Source organism: Gossypium hirsutum, chromosome A09, assembly GCF_007990345.1.
Source record: "Gossypium hirsutum isolate 1008001.06 chromosome A09, Gossypium_hirsutum_v2.1, whole genome shotgun sequence".
In the NCBI taxonomy this organism is placed as follows: Eukaryota; Viridiplantae; Streptophyta; class Magnoliopsida; order Malvales; family Malvaceae; genus Gossypium; species Gossypium hirsutum.
The window spans coordinates 4,226,638-4,244,967 of record NC_053432.1 but is presented as its reverse complement, the minus strand read 5'-3'; positions in this window follow the sequence as shown (position 1 = coordinate 4,244,967).

The following is an 18,330-nucleotide window of genomic DNA, read 5'->3' as shown; positions in this document are numbered from 1 at the left end:
TGCCATCTATATTCGACTCAACCCGAACAATTAATAGGGTTTCCATTTCATATTTCAATACAATCAATGTCTCAATTTCATATACATTATCATCATGTGTGCATTTATTCCATTTGATCACAACCAAAATTTTCTCATAATACATATAATCAATTCACACATTCACAAAGATACATATATTTCTCAAATATACATAATTGAATCATCCTTATTATCAAACAATTCAAATCCACCAATCTAAAAAAGAATTCTCAACTCAATTACTTACCATGCGAAAACAAATCAAAATGCAGTAATTTATAAATTAGCTCAAATTACAAAAACACAAAAAGTAAACTCCGAGCTATTCATTGATGACCTTGTCTTTTACCTTCTTTTTTGAGGAATCTGGGTCGAAATTAGCTAGGGAAACAAATAAACCATATATATAGTCAGTACACAAACAATTTCTCATTTAATTGCTAATTTAAACAACTTTTACACTGTATTCAATTTAGTCCCTAAAATCGGGACTAGCTTAACTTCCACAGTTAACTCTAAATTTTAATATCAATTCCACTCTAAGAAAAATTTAATCCCTTAATTCTCATTTCTACCTCTAATTTATAAAATTTTCATAATTTGGTCCTTATTACTCAAAATCAACAATTTACTTTACAGTTTAGTCCTTTTTCACTTCTAGCCTAAAAATCTATCAAATTAGTCCTTAAAGCTTTAACTACTCAACAATGGTAACATCTAAAATCTTAAGCAGTATAAAAAAGTAGAACATGGGTCAGCTAGCTTATAGTATCGAGATTCCAAAAACATAAAATTACAAGACAATGGACCAAATTTACTAAGCTTAAAACCTCAAAACTCCTATGGTCGTTCGTGGGTTCTTCTCCCCCCCTAAGCATTCGAAGTTGCATAAAAAGAGAACGAAAATTTCTCTTTCATTCCACTTCCTATCATCTTTTCTTTCATTTTGTTTTTATTATTTTATTATAAATTTTTTTAATTTTATTATAATACCTGTTAATGTTAATATAACCTATATAATATATATATTCATCATGATCGTCCACTACAAATTTAAAGCAAAGGTATATTTGCCTTTCAAGTACCTTAGCTACATTTTAGCTTATAAATTAATAATAATCACATTTTACCACTGAAGTGATTTAGTCTCTGTACTTTAATTAAAAGCTAATTGAACGAGAATTTCTAACCGAAATTTAATTCACTTCTAAGATAACTCCATAATATTTAATAAAAATATTTACAAGTCTGATTTACGGAAATGGGGTCCCGAAATCGCATTTTCCGACAACACTCACTTTCGAGTTATCACAACTTATATCACTAATATTTGAATTAAGCATTAATCAAAATTTATGTGCTCTAAATTGTAAATAAAACTTCATATCTCTACAATAGAATTTTTTTTGTGTCTTCATTCCTCCCGTTCTAGAAATGGGAAAGATTTTAAATCCTAATATAATTTTCAGGCACTAGTAAAAGAATATTTTGTATAACTTTACATTGAGGCTTATCTTTAATAATATAAAAGAAAGAAGAAGAAGAATAAAAGAACGGTTATAAGTTAGTAAGTACTTATACCAGACTTGAAAGTTTGAAATATATATTTCAACAACAGCTAAAATGAACAAGTAATGGGTTGATAATGTACAAGGTTTCTTTTTCTTCTTTTTCTTTCTTTCTTTCTTTCTTTCTTTCTTTCTTTTTGTTAAACAAAAATTATAGCTCCAATTATCACCATATATGAGGTTTCTCTAATTTTTTTATATATTTAACTAGTTTGTCTACTTGTTTTTGAATGTTTTGAAATAAATTAGTTTGTAATACTTCTATTGAGGTTGATTATGGCATAAAACAAAACAATATTACAAAAATATGATAATTTAAATTAGGATAAATGATTCGCCTGAGCATATTCACATAAAATACAACATATCCAATTAATATCATCAATAATGCAAGCACAACATTACCTTAAGAATGACGATGTCAAATTGTAATATAGTTATACAATGAATTATTCATGGGAGTTCTCGAAAGGTCATTCTCCTCAGGTATTTAATAAGGGAAAACTTGTTAATTACTTGATATACTCATGAAATGATTACTACTTCACTCAACTTCAAGACATTAATGCAAATAGATTAAGAATAACAAAGACGAATCTACCTTAACGTGCAATCATGAAGTTACACGTATGTTTCTATTTTACCGATTACTACTTTTAGCTAGAAGTCTCCTCTCGGTCTCATTTTAATCTATAAGTTACCACTTAGAATGTTCTCTCAGTCTCACCTAAGTAATAGATCATCTCTCGATCTTACTACTTGACACAATCGCGTTAATGATTACACTATAGAATCTCCTCTCAATCTCATCTATCTAAGTTTCCAACTAGAGTTGTCAATTCTAGTTTACTAAGCACATTAATACAATCAAGCAATTGGTAAAATCAAAACATTCATGAAAGCATCATTCAAAACTAGCATTATAATTATCCTTCAATAAGATTTAGAACCTCATCAAAAAATCAACAAAAGAATCATCTTTCTAAACATTTAATCAACAAAGAAAGTAAGATTTTAAGTTTAGGAAAGGCTCAGCCAAATTAGCCCAGAGCTAAAGTTTGCGTCAATTCCGACCTTACACCTTCTGTCACAAGAAAGAGATGGACAAATTCCTCCAACAATATCAAGAACTAAGTTGAAGACTAAGATACTCTATAGAAAATTGAAAGAAATAAATTGAACAATCTTTGTAATTCTCCTAAAAATGCTCTTTCTCCTAATGTTCTGATGCCATAGAGCATTTATAATGATTGGTTGAATGACGAAAATAACCTCACTTAAAATCTAATTTTATAAAGGTTGTAAGGCAAATTTCCCACAAACTACCCCTAAATAATCGTCAGGAATCTTAGATCTGAGACTTGACATTGTAGCCTCACGAACGTACTTCTCCCTAGACCAGGTGTAGAGCTCCCACGTCATGGCATCAAGGCTCCTACACTGTGACTTCAAAAGCAAACACCGCGACTTCCAGCAGGTCAACGTTGTGGTGTCACTTACTAACTTGGATGCCTTCAAATGCTGAATTGTTCCACACCATACCCTTGGTTCTTCAACTTTACGATGTTACCTAGCTCTTTCAATTACTCAACTCAACATAGTGAGTTAGGTCATGATGTCCAATCTATCCATGACCCGACCTCAGACCTTGGCCACTTCTTGCATAGTCAACCTTTCACGTCGCAATGCCCAACCATATAATGTCACAACACGAGTCTCCATAGAGCCTTCAACTCTTGATACATTCAACCTTCTTTTCACCCCTGTTCATGGTCAAGCACACTCTAGGAGCATCATTTATCATCAAAACTTCAAAATATCATAAAAAGTATTAAGAATAACACTAAAATTCAGACACACCTACAAATTACCTTAAGCACAATTTACTCCTAAAACAACTTGGTTTCACTCAAAAGTAAGCTGAAATAAGCTTGGAAAGACAGTAAACACATATACCTAATTACCCCCATCAGTAAACTACCCTACTAGTTACTCTAAATAGTGGTTATTCCTATTTTGGTCACCTTATTTTTTTTGTTAATTTGATCACTCTAAAATAGAAATTGATCAAATTAGTCACCTCGCTATTAAATGGTAATGAAAAGACTAATGGTGCATTTTCATGTATTGTTTTGAGGTGACCAAAATAGGAACAAGCCCTATTTAGAGTGACTAATGGGGTAGTTTACCCTAATTTTAGAGCGACTAATGTGAAATTGTGTAGCCAGCATTCCATTACCATTTAATGGTGGAGTGATCAATTTGATCAATTTTTTTTTTTGGGTAACCAAATTAACAAAAAGAAAATTGAGATGGCCAAAATAGGAACCCCTATTTAGATTAACTAGCGAGGTAGTTTACCCTAAATATTCAATCGATTTTGTAGTTGTTGAGGCTAAAATTGTTGAATCTTTTAATTTAGAATCAATTTGATAGAATTTGAAAATATTATAGAGCTAAATTTGTTACTAGACCAAAAAATAAAATTATGGTCAATTTTATATCACTCATTTAATTGCAACTAACGGAAAATAATTAAAATATTTAATTTTAAAAATTTAAGAATTTAAATTAAAAAAATTAACAGTTAAGTGGTTAAAATAAAAAGAATTGCTTATACTTTACCCATAAAAATATAGTATAAAAATTAAAAGTTTTAGAGTAAAATTTCTAAATAATAAATCACAATATTTCTTTTTATAAGCAAGTTGGAAATTTGTCCCACCGAGCACATGGTTTTAGAATTATGAGTCACCCATTAGGTAACACATCACCTATCACATCTCCAACTATGTGTTTATAATAAAATAATTCTGAGATCGGAAGCTCCCTTCTTTCATCATTTTCTAATAATAATAACAAAAATATAATACATTATAACTGTAACCAATTAAAAATTGTTCTACTATATTTTAAAAAATTTATTAACATTTTATTATTTAAGTTTTATTTTATGTAAGTTATATGTAATTTTTTTTAGATTTAAATATATTACAATTATCAATTTATCTATTTGTAATTATGATGAAAAAAAATTAACATTCCATGTTCCTAAAAAAAAAACAAACAAAGGCAACCGTAACATTATAGGTGCACTTTTAAGAGATAAGCTTTCGCTAATTTGAGATTCAACTTTTGATTTTTTTTTAAATATTAGTTATATATTTATTTGTATGTTCCTTTATATAAAGGGAAAAAGACATTACATGTGCCGTGGCTTCTAAACTATACTAATATCATCGATTGTTGATTTCCGAAATGGAAATTCAAAAATATACAAATACAGGAAAGGCAATAATGGACCAGGGCATTAAATTTAGTCAAGTATTCAGACATAAAAGTATCATGGATGTCTTTTTATTAAGTAATTTTTTTATATTAAATTAAAAAATAAATTAATTATTGTAAAAATTAATATGATTGATAAAATAATCAAACAATTACATGTGACATGTAATATATACCTCATTTTGACGTACATAGATTAATTTTTAATAAAATGATTAATTTATTTTTATCTAATATAAAGTAATTGATTTATTCATTTTTTAAGTAAAAAATATAAAATAATTTGTTTAGAGGAAATTTGGTAAATTGATAAGATTGTTTAGGGCATGAGTCAAGATCCTAAAAGGCGGATACAAAATAAATTAGAGCCATGTGCCCACATGCAAATAACATGAGTGTGTACACATCGTCCTTTCCGTCCCGCACCGTGCAAGCTCTACCTCATTTATGGCTTCCTTTCAAATCAATCCTTATGTTTTTCTTTTCTTTATATAGAAAATTAATCCATCTCTAATGATATATTTAATAATTTCTTAAATTTAATAAGAAAGGTTAATTGCATCAAAAGTCTCAATTTAGGGTCAAATTTTAAATTGATCTATAAACTTTAAAATATTTCAATTAAATCCTTAAACTAAAGTATCGTTCCCAATTAAATCTTTCTAATAGTTCAATCATTCTTTGTTTGCGTTAAATATCAGCTTGGGGCAGACTTTGGTGTCTTTTTTAAACAATTAAGACACATTAGATTCAAGTAGTGGTGAAGCTAGACATTCAAGAAGCGTTTGATACATTTCCTTGATAAAATTTTAATGGAATGTGATTATCATGAATGTAATATTATGATGTTTGGTATACTAGAAAGTACTAATTAAAATCCTAATAAAGTTACATTGAAGCATTTAATTCGGTAAGCAATTTATTAGAAATGTAATGGTGAATTTCGAAATTACTTAATTAAATAAAATATAAACTCGATTAATTTTAACATTTTCAATGATATTTATTATAAAAAAAGTTAGTTTATTATTAACAATTTTAGTGATATTTATTATTTACAAAAATTAATTTATTATTAACAAACAATTAATTTAATCTACCTATTTTTAATAATTTATTTTAATTAACTAAAATTAAATTAATACACTTCTCTCATTAAATGTTATTAAATTGAAAATAAAATTCAAACGTTTCATATGTATTAAACCAAAATTTAAAATTTAAAATTTAATTCAATAGTATTTAAAATAACTTTAAAATTAAATAAATTCTATAATTTTGTGGTGAAAAAGTGTTACATAAAAATAATTAAATTAAATAATAAAATAGAATAATTTTATCTCAATGATAAATTTTAACTCTCCAAGTATAACTATCAATATTTAAGAGAATCATATTTTCATTGTTGAAGGAAAGTAACTCCTAAAAGAAAGTTAGACTATCAAGAAAATGAATAGTTTTATGTATACCGAATGCAGGAACCACTCTTCCACCGATTAAATTCTCAAGAAAAATGATCATTTTCATTATATCAAACACCCTTTTCGGTTAGAGGTTTAATTTGGTTAAATCCTACTATTAGTTTATGTACTTTGCAAAAGTTGTAGATTTAATCCTTATACTTTTAATTGGTCATTTTTAGACCTTATACCTTCCAAATTTTAAAATTTTAATCATCACCAAATAATAACTATTAAATTCGTTAAGTAAAGTTCTACTTCTAAAATTCAATGCACCAAATATATTATCATATGTGTAATGTCATCTTATCTTATTATTTTCATATATTACTCACTAAAAATCCACTTAATGGACTAATCATTGTTATTTGCATCATAGCTAAAATTCCAAAATTAGAAAAGAATAAGGATTTAGAATGATTCAATTGGCAAAAAATGGACTAAATCTATAAGTAGACACATAGTGCAAGACCAGTAATTGAATTTAACCAAATAGATTAAACTGCTACTATTTGGGTCAAGACTAAATTTTCAAATTTTGAGAAGTACAAAGACTAAAATTGATCAAATAGAAGTACATGGACTAAATTACAACTTTCGCAAAGTACAGGCACTAGTAACAGAATTTATCCTTTTAATTTCCAAGCTAAATTTCCAATTAACCACAAAAAAATGAAATTCTAAATTATTAAATTAATAATTTATTTTAATTATACTTAAATTAAATTATTAATTTTTCTATTTAACTTTAACTTAAATTAAATAATAATAAATTCTAAATGTACTAAATAGAAATAATAATATATATAATAATATTGTAAGAATAATATAATAATAGATAATAGAATAATAAATAGAATAATAAAATAAATAATATAGTAATATAGATTTATAAATCAAAATATATTAATATAAATATTATTAATTACTTAATATTAATAACAAATAATATTAATTAATATTAATTGCTAATAACTTGTAATTTGATTAATTGATAAGCTCACAATGTTTCACATGCATAGGTTTTCTTTTTTAATCTTCGACTTATATTATTAAGAAATAATTATTTATCATCGTTTTATATTGTTATCCTTCCAAAGAAGCATAATTAACCCGAAATCTAGGACCATCCTTTTTTGTATATATTATTAACCTTAAATATATACAAGGTGTTAATATTTTATGGGTCACCAAATTTAGAATGTTAAATAATAAATAGATAAGTCGATTAAATTTTAATTTAATTGGTATAGGTATTGTTGTCAATGTAGGAGAGGTTCAAGTGCGTTGAAGTACATTATCCTCCTATTTATGCTTATGAAAAGAATTATGGATAATTTTAGACATTAAATTAAAAAGAATAGATATGATCAGAACTTATAATAAAATTATTAAAAAATAAAATAAAAACAAAAGATCATACAGAATTAATGAAATATATAGTTTGGGAAGATTTGAGAATAATCAAAGATTGTAGATGCCTTTCCATACTATTCTTTCATAGACCCCATGTGATGTTGTTTATGACTTCCCACATGATAGAATAAAAACACCGACTTATTTTAGGATTTTTTTAAAATTATTAAATATAAAAATTAATATTTATGTTATATAGCTTTTGATATACATGTTGGTATAATCATATTATTTGATTTATTTTTCGTAATTTATTATATTTTATAACATACTCATTCTATATTCCAATTATGTAATCATATTATATATGAAATTATTGATTCTAACTATATTTTTAACATTAAAAATAAAAGGATCTATCTTCTATTTATCCGAAAGAACATGATGGAGAATAAAGCGACAAACTCCACTTGTTTTGATTTATTAATTAGTACACTTGCCAAGTGGCAAAGGCAATTACTTTTCTTATTCTTTTCTTCTTCTTTTTTACTTTAAAAACTGAAAATGAAGGGAATTTGGGGCACAAATTTCGGAAGAAAGAAATTGATTATTATAGAAACATTTATATTAGAAGTTGGATTATATTTTATTTCTTTTGTTTAAAAAGTTGGTAAATTGATCTCTGTCCATTAGATCAATGAGAAAATTGGTCATTCTATTAACAATTTCATCCATTTTTACTGTTAAAAACGGTCATTGTACGTAAGCATAACGTACACGTGGCATGCCATGTATAACTGTCTAATTATTTTGTTAGGTACACTAGTTTTTAACAGTATAAAGTGATTAAAGTTTTAACATAAATAACCAATTTGTTCTTCGATATAACGTATAGAGACTTATTTACCCATTTTTTGAGTAAAAATGGCAAAATACAATCTAACTTTTAGTATGATGGCCTCTATAGTACCTTCACTAGGAAGAAGTTAAGGGGGAAAAAGTTACTTCTTCCAAATTAATGAGTAATAATAGATTAAATAAGAAGAAATAATATATTTTAGTGCACTCAAATTTACATCCTCCTAATTGTTACAATAATAATAATGTGAAGTGAACTAAATGTAAATAAATATTTCAATAAATGACATTTTAAAACTAATATTGTGCACATCTTTTATTATAATCCTTTATGTATATACTATAATCAAGGGGGTGAAACTTCTAAATCCGAACGATATTTTTTTAACGTAAAAAAGTACAAATTCTTTTCGATACTTTTTTTTCTTATCAAACAAATCAAGTTAATGTTTTTAAAAAGCATGAACGATTTAACTGTAAAAAATTAAAAGAAAAAAAAATCACACTATATAAAATTAAATATTTCTTTCCAATATGCAAAAAAGAATAATTAATACTATGCTAAAAATTTCATAAATATCATTATAATTCCAAAAATTAAATTAAAAAAAGTTGGCCTTAGTCATATTTTTCAATGTTAGGCATCCTAAATTACACCCTCCACTTTTTGATAAGGTTGAACTTATCAATGATAGAATTTGTAGAAAATTCTCAAGCTATCTCTTTTTCGATGTATGCCACCAAATTGAAAGAAAATCATCATTCATTCTATTGCGAAGCCTTGTCTTCACAATTTTCGTGGTTGAAAATGCTTGTTTGGTTGTTGCAATAGACACGGGAAGAGTTAGCACAATAAAGGTAATATGCGGCATTCTCACTTGGTGAAAACTCAAGCCAATCCAAGAATAACTTGTACCAAGATGAGAGAAATCGACGTCAATTCTTATCAATATACTGAGGAGATGTCGGAGCCTCACTTGGAGGAATCGGTTGATATGGCCCAAACTTAATTTAAGCTCGACGAACTTCGTCTTGTTGATTTAGAGGGTAATCCCAAATAGATTTTTGAAGTCACGGATCACGCTCTAAAGAAGAAGTATCAAACTCCTTTGTTTCGACTCTCGGCACCTTATGAGGACATTCAGGAACTTGAGAAAACTTGATATCTTGTTCAGGAGCTTGGGAAAACTCGATATCTCATTCAAGATCTTGGGATTGAGAAGACATGATATCTCGTTCAGGAGCTTGGGAAGACTCAATATTTGATTTTCCTCCACTAATAACAGAAGGTTGAGGAACCGATTGATCATTATTGCTTTCTAACACCCTTTTCTTGAAAAAAGATTTTATCTTTTTGTTAACCATAATTTAATCGAAAAACCTAAAGACTGTAATAATATATTAAACAACAACATATTAAGAAAAAGAAAAAAAATAATAAGTCAAATAAATAAATAAACATAATTTATGCAAAAATATTTACCGAGAGGTCTTTTGCGTAAGGAGACGAGAGAAAGATAATTTGTATTTTTTTTAATTTGTGCTCTCAATCTCGGCATCAAACTCCTTTATTTTTCTCTCGGCAGTGTTAGCACCTTACTAGAGGAAGATAATTCCTTAGCAAGATATACAAATCAAAATACAAAAAATTCACTAACCTAATATGTATGGGTATAGGCCGACTCGATTAATTTTGGAATTTGACTTTAAAGCCCATATATTTGATTATGATTAAAGTTATATAATTAAAAATTGAAAAAAATGCTTTGTTAATATAAAATATAACCTTATGGCTTAAGAGAGCAAATGTTATACAATGTAGACACCAAATTGAAATTTTCAAGAGATGACCTCTTACGTCTCTCTAGATCTATCCCTGGCTATAATATTATTCATGAAAATAGATCTAAGTTTTCATATTTTGGGAATTTCTTAAGTACGATTTTATAAATAACTTCAAAGTATATTATTCTCAATTAGAATGGAAAATGTTGTTAGTGCTGAAATTTAAATAAATTAAATCGATATGTTAATGGGGGCATATAACACTGATTAAAGATTAATTAATTATCAGATTTAAATAAATTAACCACTATCATCAGACCTAATTTTATATATTCTTTTGTGTTTTCAATTTGAAAGCTTCAATTAATGTTGTGCAAGAGTAAGGTGCAAATTAATTATGCAATTTTTTTTATCCAATTTCGGATCAGATCAAATTCAATAATTCTTAATTACTATTAAAAATAATAAACATATTTTATGCTATTTAATTATTTAAATGAAATAATATAAATTTACTATTCACCATAGAATAGGGGACATCGAGTTTAGGAACCTACAAGTAGAAGGTTGAGTTAGTATTTATTGCAACCATTAAATAGGTTATTTATTGCAAATATTATCCATCATGGAACTTGAAGATAATTGACTGATCAAAAGCCATCCAAATTAAATTCAAATACTCCCAATTCTTTAGAAGTAAATGTATTACCAAAAAAAAAAAATCTTTAAAACACATCGTCTTGCAAAATAGGTAACCTTTGTGATAGGAATTTATTTGCAAATACATATGCGCATTTAAAGATATTAACCCTAATGAATACAACAAGATTTCAATTCCTCATCAATAAGGTCTTTTATAATTAAAATGTCAATCGTTTGAAACTTAAATCTAATAAATGCATTTAAAGAAAATGGACACCAATGGATATTAGCTACTTTAATAATTCAATTTTCATTATTTGGTGAAAGAATCTCACAAAGTAAGAAATGAACACACTAATTTTTTATGAATAACCTTGAAATAATTGCTTGCTTGATTGAGAATTTCATAGGTAAATATATACACATACAAGAAAAAGTAAACTATTACTAACCAACTTAGCTAATTAACTGAATCTGTTACAATAGACTCTAATATTCACCATCTACTACTGCATTGAGATTTGAAGTTTTTCTCAAAACTGACAAAAATTAGAAGAAGATAATGGTTTAGAGAGGATATCAATAATCTGATCACATGATGGAACTTCACCAACGACCAACAACCCATCGACAACCTTTTCACGAACATAAAAAAGATCAAGTTCCACATGCTTGAATTTAGAGTGAAGAATGGGATTGGTTGCAACAACCATTGCACTAGAATTATCACACCAAATGATGATTCGATCATCAGAAGGTAATTGAAGTTCCCGTAGTAATGATTCAAGTCATGTGATGGTAGCAGCTACAGCAGTTATACCACGATACTCTGTTTCAGCCATCAATCGAGAAACAACCTGTTATTTCTTGGAGCACCATGAGACGAGATTCCCACGTTCAAACCCCAATTTACATCAGCATACCTGACTAAAGACAATCTCTCTGAAGGTCGAATATATAACCCATAGTCAATAGTAGCACAAAGGTAGAGTATGATGCATTTGATGGCAACAAATTGTACATCAGTTGGAGCATACATGAATTGGCATATGCGATTAATAGCATGGGCAATATCAGGTCGAGTAAGAACCACATACTGTAACACTCTGGCAATACTCTGATATTCACATAGATTAACAAGAGGAGTTCTCATGTGTTTGGATAGAGAATAAGAACTAACCATGGGTGTAGGTACTCATTTAGCCTTGTCCATATGACAGTGTTCTAACAAGTCAAGGATGTATTTACTTTGACTAAGATGGAAGCCATCGATTGGGGAGCGAGTCACCTTAATACCCAAGAAATAGTGAAGAGAGCTCATATCTTTGAATGAAAACTCAGTGTGAAGCCGGTGAACAAATGTATCAATCTTGAAACTAGAGTCACTTGTAATAATGATGTCATATACGAGACTCATTAGCGATACGAATGAATAAAGAAGCATCGGACTTGGAAGGCACAAAACCAATGGAAACAAGGAAAGCCTTCAACTTATCAAATTAGGCACTTGGAGCTTGTCTTAGTCTGTACAATGCTTTGTTCAACTGACATACAAAAGGTTGCCCATTCTCATATGTTTGAACATAATTGGGAGGCTGCTGCAAGTACACCTCTTCGATCAAATCACTATCAAGGAAAGCATTATTAACATCAACTTGTCGCAACGGCCACTGTTTAGAAACAACAATAGATAAAATGGTGCAAATTGTAACGGGTTTGACCACCAGACTAAATGTCTCACGAAAATACACATAGAAACTTGAGAATATCCTTTACCAACCAATCTACCTTTCCGGCGAGCTACTGTCCCATCAGGATTCCGTTTTATCTTAAAAAGCCACTTGCAACCAATTGTCTTCTAACCCGATGGTAAGGGAACTAAAGTCCAAGTGTTGTTACAAAGCAAAGCATCATACTCCTCCTGAGCGACCTTCCTCCACTCAACACTTACAAAGGCTTCGTCAATATTACAAGGGTCATGATCGGCAAGTTCAACCATTAGCACCTTCGATTTAAAAATTCCAGCTTTTGATCGTATGACCATCAAATGAGTATTAACTGACTGAAGTGGTGAAGGATCAAGAGGAATAGGAACTTCTAGTTTTTAACTTACTAAAAGAGATAACAACAAGATGAAGATAATAAGGAAAGGGAAAATAAGATGATGAGTTCATTGATTCATAATCCAAGAGCCTTTATATATAGGCTTTTACATAACAGAAAAACTAAAAATTAGGCACTGACAAAATAAGACTCACAAAAGGACTCTTAACAACTAAAGAGAAAATCTAAACAAAATAAACCCATAACTTTCAACCACTAAATCCTTGATGTGTAGCAACAACTTGCCTAGAAACAAGGAAAACAATCAAATTTTATTAACAATCCCTCCTTTAAATTGAAAAACTCCTTAAAATTCAGTTTATTGGTGTCATTCTTTAAACAGGATCTTCTCAAGTGCAAACTCCTATTAACCTCCTTAAAATTTAGAAGGAAAATAATTTGAGAGGCTTGGTGAATATGTCAACCAATTGATCTTTGCTCTTGCAGCACTTAAGATCAAGTACCCCATCATTGTTAAGATCTCTCAAAAAATAATACTTTACATCAATATGGTTGCTTCTACCATGTAATATTAGATTTGTCGAGAGTTTGATAGTTGAATTGTTATCATAGAAAAATGTTATAGATCCAATTCTCTTAAACTTCAGCTCCTCCAAGATTTTCCTCAGCCAAAAAGCTTGACAAGCATAAGTTGTTGTACCAACAAATTTAACTTCATTCGTTGACAAAGTAACAATGAATTGTTTCTTGGATGACCATGAAATAATTCCAGTTCCTATCATGAAAACATAACCTAAAGTGCTCTTTCTATCATCTAGATCTCCTGCAAAATCACTGTCAGGGAACCCAAATAAATCTAAAATTTCTCCCATTCTAAAACAACCCAAAATCCTTCGTTCCTTGCAAGTAATGAATGATTCTCTTGACTGCCAATAAATACATTTCTGTAGGATTTTCCATAAACCTGCTAATCAAACTCACAGAATACATTATGTTAGGTCTTGTACCAGTCAAGTACATTAAGCTACCAACGATCTACTTATAAAGAGTGTTGTTCACTTTATTTCCCTTTTTTTTTTCAACTTCAATCCAAACTCAGTGAGGGTGCTTGCTGGATTACACTCCTTCATATCAAATTTCTTCAGAATATCTTGAACATGTTTCCTTTGAGAAATAAATATTCCATCAGCTGATTGCACTACTTCTATGCCTAAAAAATAATGCATCATACCAAGATCTGTCATTTTAAACTCAATCATCATAGACTTTTTGAAATTATGAAACATGAAACTACAGTTTCCAGTGAAAATAAGATCATCAACATATAAACTCACAATAAGCATTTTATCTTCATCACCAGTTTTAATAAAAAGAGTAGACTCCTAAGGATACTTGATAAAACTAGCTTTTAAGAAATAAGCTTTAATTCGAATATACCAAACACATGGGGCTTGTTTCAATCCATATAAAGCCTTTTTTTTATTTTATAAACCATATTTTCACTTCCATGTTTAACATAACCTACAGGTTGTTCAATAAATACCTACTTTTGGAGCACACCATGTAAAAATACTGACTTCACATCTAACTAGAAGATAGGCCAAGAGTACTAGGCTGCAAGCGAAATCACCAATCTAATTGTATCATGCCTTGAAACAGGAGCAAAAACTTCTTTGTAATCTACCCCAAACTCTTGCTTAAAACTTTTGGCCACCAAATGTGCCTTATACTTGTCAACTTCTCCATTCTATTTAAACTACACCAATTGTCTTGTGCCCTTCTAGAAGCTCAGTTAACTTCCTTGTATCATTCCTTTTTATAGCTGCAATCTCTTCATCCATTTTTTTTGGAAATTTAAACTCCTTTATAGCACTTTCAAATGTTGGATCACAATATAATTGGATCTTTAATCTGACCAATGCCAAATACCTCAAAATCTCTCATCTAAGCTGGTCTCCATTAAATACGACTAGGATGAGGTTCGGTTAATTCTACTTCGGTGGTTGTTGGAGTATTGTTTGGTGAACTCTCAAGCTCAAGTGTTGCTTGAGTCTATTGATTTAAAGGCTGCTGCTTTTCATATTCAATTTCAATGTCAACAAAAGTTTGAGAAGGTTGTTGGTCATTCCAATTCCAATTGTTCTCCTCATAAAAAATTACATCATTGCTAATCACAATTTTCTCTGTTAAAGGATTAACAATTTATATGCTTTAGATGTTTCACTTACATTTAGAAAGACACATTTTTCTCCCTTGTCATTAAGCTTTTTTCTCTTTGCATCTGGAACATGTGCATAAGCTATGCAAGCAAAAATTATGAAGTGATCTACTGCTGGTCTCTTTCCACTCCAAGCTTCTTTAGGTGTCATGTTTTGAACAGCAAAAGTTGGGCTTCTATTCAAGACATGGATGCTCCAATTTACTACTTTTGGCCAAAATTATTTTGGGACCCTTCCACTCGCAAGCATACTCATCACTAAATTAACTATGGTTCTATTTTTCCTCTCTGATACACTATTTTGTTAGGGGTATATGCAGTGGTAAGCTCTTTCTGAATGCCATGACTTTCATAAATGCTTCAAATTTCTTGGAGCAATATTCTCCAACACGGTTAGTGCAAAGAGCTTGAATTGTTTTCTCGGTTTCATTCTCAACAAGTGCCTTGAAGCTAGTAAATGCACTAAATGCTTCTAATTTCCCCTGCAAGAAATAAACCCACGTTTTCCCAGAATAGTCATCAATGAAAGTAAGGAAAAAAATTTTACCTATATTAAATGATGGTTTTATTAGACCACAAGTATCTAAATGAACCAATTCCAGCACACGTTTTGCTCTCCAAGACTTTCCTTGGGGAAATTGTTCACGATGTTATTTGCCAACAACACAATCTTCACACACTTGGGATGAAATGACAATCTAAAGAAGACCACTGACTATATCTTTCTATCTAAGAGTCTTTAAACCCCCAAAATTAAGATGACCATAGCAGAAATGCCAAAGCCATATGTCGCCCTTCAATTTAACCATCAAGCAAGGTTGAACACAATCAATCACCAATGGAAACAACCTATTGGAACTCATAGGAACCACTGCAATAGAACCTCTTGAAGGATCTTCACACGTCTGAGATGAAATGATAATCTGAGGAAGACCACTGACCATCTCTTTCTATCTAAGAGTCTTTAAACCCCAAAATTAAGATGACCATAGCGAAAATGCCAAAGCCATACGTCACCCTTCAGTTTAACCATCAAGCAATGTTAAACACAATTAATCACTAATGGAAACAACTTGTTGGAACTCAGAGGAACCACTACAATAAAACCTCTTAAAGGATCATAAATTTCACAAACACCCTTTGATATCGAAATCACATATCCTATTTCTTGCAACTGACCAGCACTTAACAAGTTACTTTGTAACACCCCCTACCCGTACTCATTTCTGGAATAAGGTACGAGGCATTACCGGAGTTTACGATTTTTTTTATATTCAATATAGCCCCTTTATAAATATCTAACCTTTCCTGCAATATTAAATCGTGACTAATCCACATCAACCAAACCAATTCAACATATTTTCAAGATAAATTCATGCATATTTATAAGATAAAGTCATCACATACCCAAAACCAGGTTTGTTAACCATACCAATGGCTAATTTTATATTCATTTCACAGAATCATTTACTTTATTAGCTTATACATGTCATTGATTTCCAAAATAAAGTTTCTTTATATACCGAAATCCTGAGGTTGATAGTGTGATATGTCTCCGACTAAATCCGACCTCTGAGCTCTTAACACTACAAAACAAGGGAAAGGAAACAGGGTAAGCACTTTGTGCTTAGTAAGCTCATGTAACAAGAATTATACTTACCTAATATTTTCAATACAATACGATAAACATTCATATATCCATTCAATGCATTATTACCCTAACATGCACAAACTCAACATTCAAGTTAGTACAATAATTTTCATGTACCAATAATATATACTATGACTGATGAACTCATCAATACCATGATTTCTATTCCCTTATTATTTTTCCATATTTATCCCGTTGAATTTCTCGAAATTTCGATGGATTTTTCAGAAGTACACTTTTAGTGTACAATTTTCGGGTCCGTCAATTCGTATATATGTGCGCACATTTCCATTTCAAAGAGCACACTCCCGCGAACCTCAACCTTGCAGCGAGATTACCAGTCCAGGCTAAATCCCCTGCAATATAAACTCATAGAGTATTGTCGGGATTACCAGTCCAGGCTAAATCCCCTGCAACGACAATTACTCTAATGAGCTTGGATCTGAATTACCAGTCCAGGCTAAATTCAGACCCTAATTCGGATTACCCGTCCGGGCTAAATCCATTTTCCACATATTCTCCGGGAGGGCTATATCAGGATAGGATCACCCGTCCGGGCTAGATCCTTTTTATCGTCAATTCCTTTTCAAAGATCCATCGAAATTTTCTTTCATTCAACCTGGATTTCTTCCCCTTTTTATCAAATATATCAATGTTTCATAAATTTTTATACAATAAACTTTCAAATCATATTCACATCAATAACATACATTTCAAGCATTTAAGAATATAATCCAAGTAACACGAACTTACCTTGACTTGTTCGTGTACAAAAATCGACTAATCCTGAACTTTTTCCTTTCCTCGATCTAGTTTCGTATTTGAATCTTCTGGATTTGGTGTAAAACTTATGGAATACCAGCTTAAAGAACCCTCCTATGGCGTTTTTAGCTGCTGAAATTGAAGAGAAATGAAGAGAAATCTAGATATTTCCTATTTAGTCCTAGTTTTATTTAGTTAATTTTGCAATATTCCAATTTTGCCCTTAATTTATCAATTTTCCTGCTGATTTCATGCCCTTGCCGTCCAGCCCAAATAAATTTTGGGTCTAATTGCCTTTTAAATCCTCTCTCATTAGACACTTAAGCTATTTAATCATCCCATCCACTTTTACACCTTTTACAATTTAGTCCTTTTCATTTAATTAACTATCAAACATTAAAATTTCCTAACGAAATTTTAATACCACATTACTAACATTTCATAAATATTTATAAAATTATTTTTGACTTGGTTTTATGAGATAGAGGTCTCGATATCTTATTTTACCCAATTTCTTCAATAATTTCTTTTTCTAACTAATCACCAAATCGTTAAAATTTTTCTATCAATATTTTCATACGATTTTCCTATCATATCAATTTTCATACAAAAATATTGAAATAAATTTCTCTTTAAATCGGATTTATGGTTACGAAA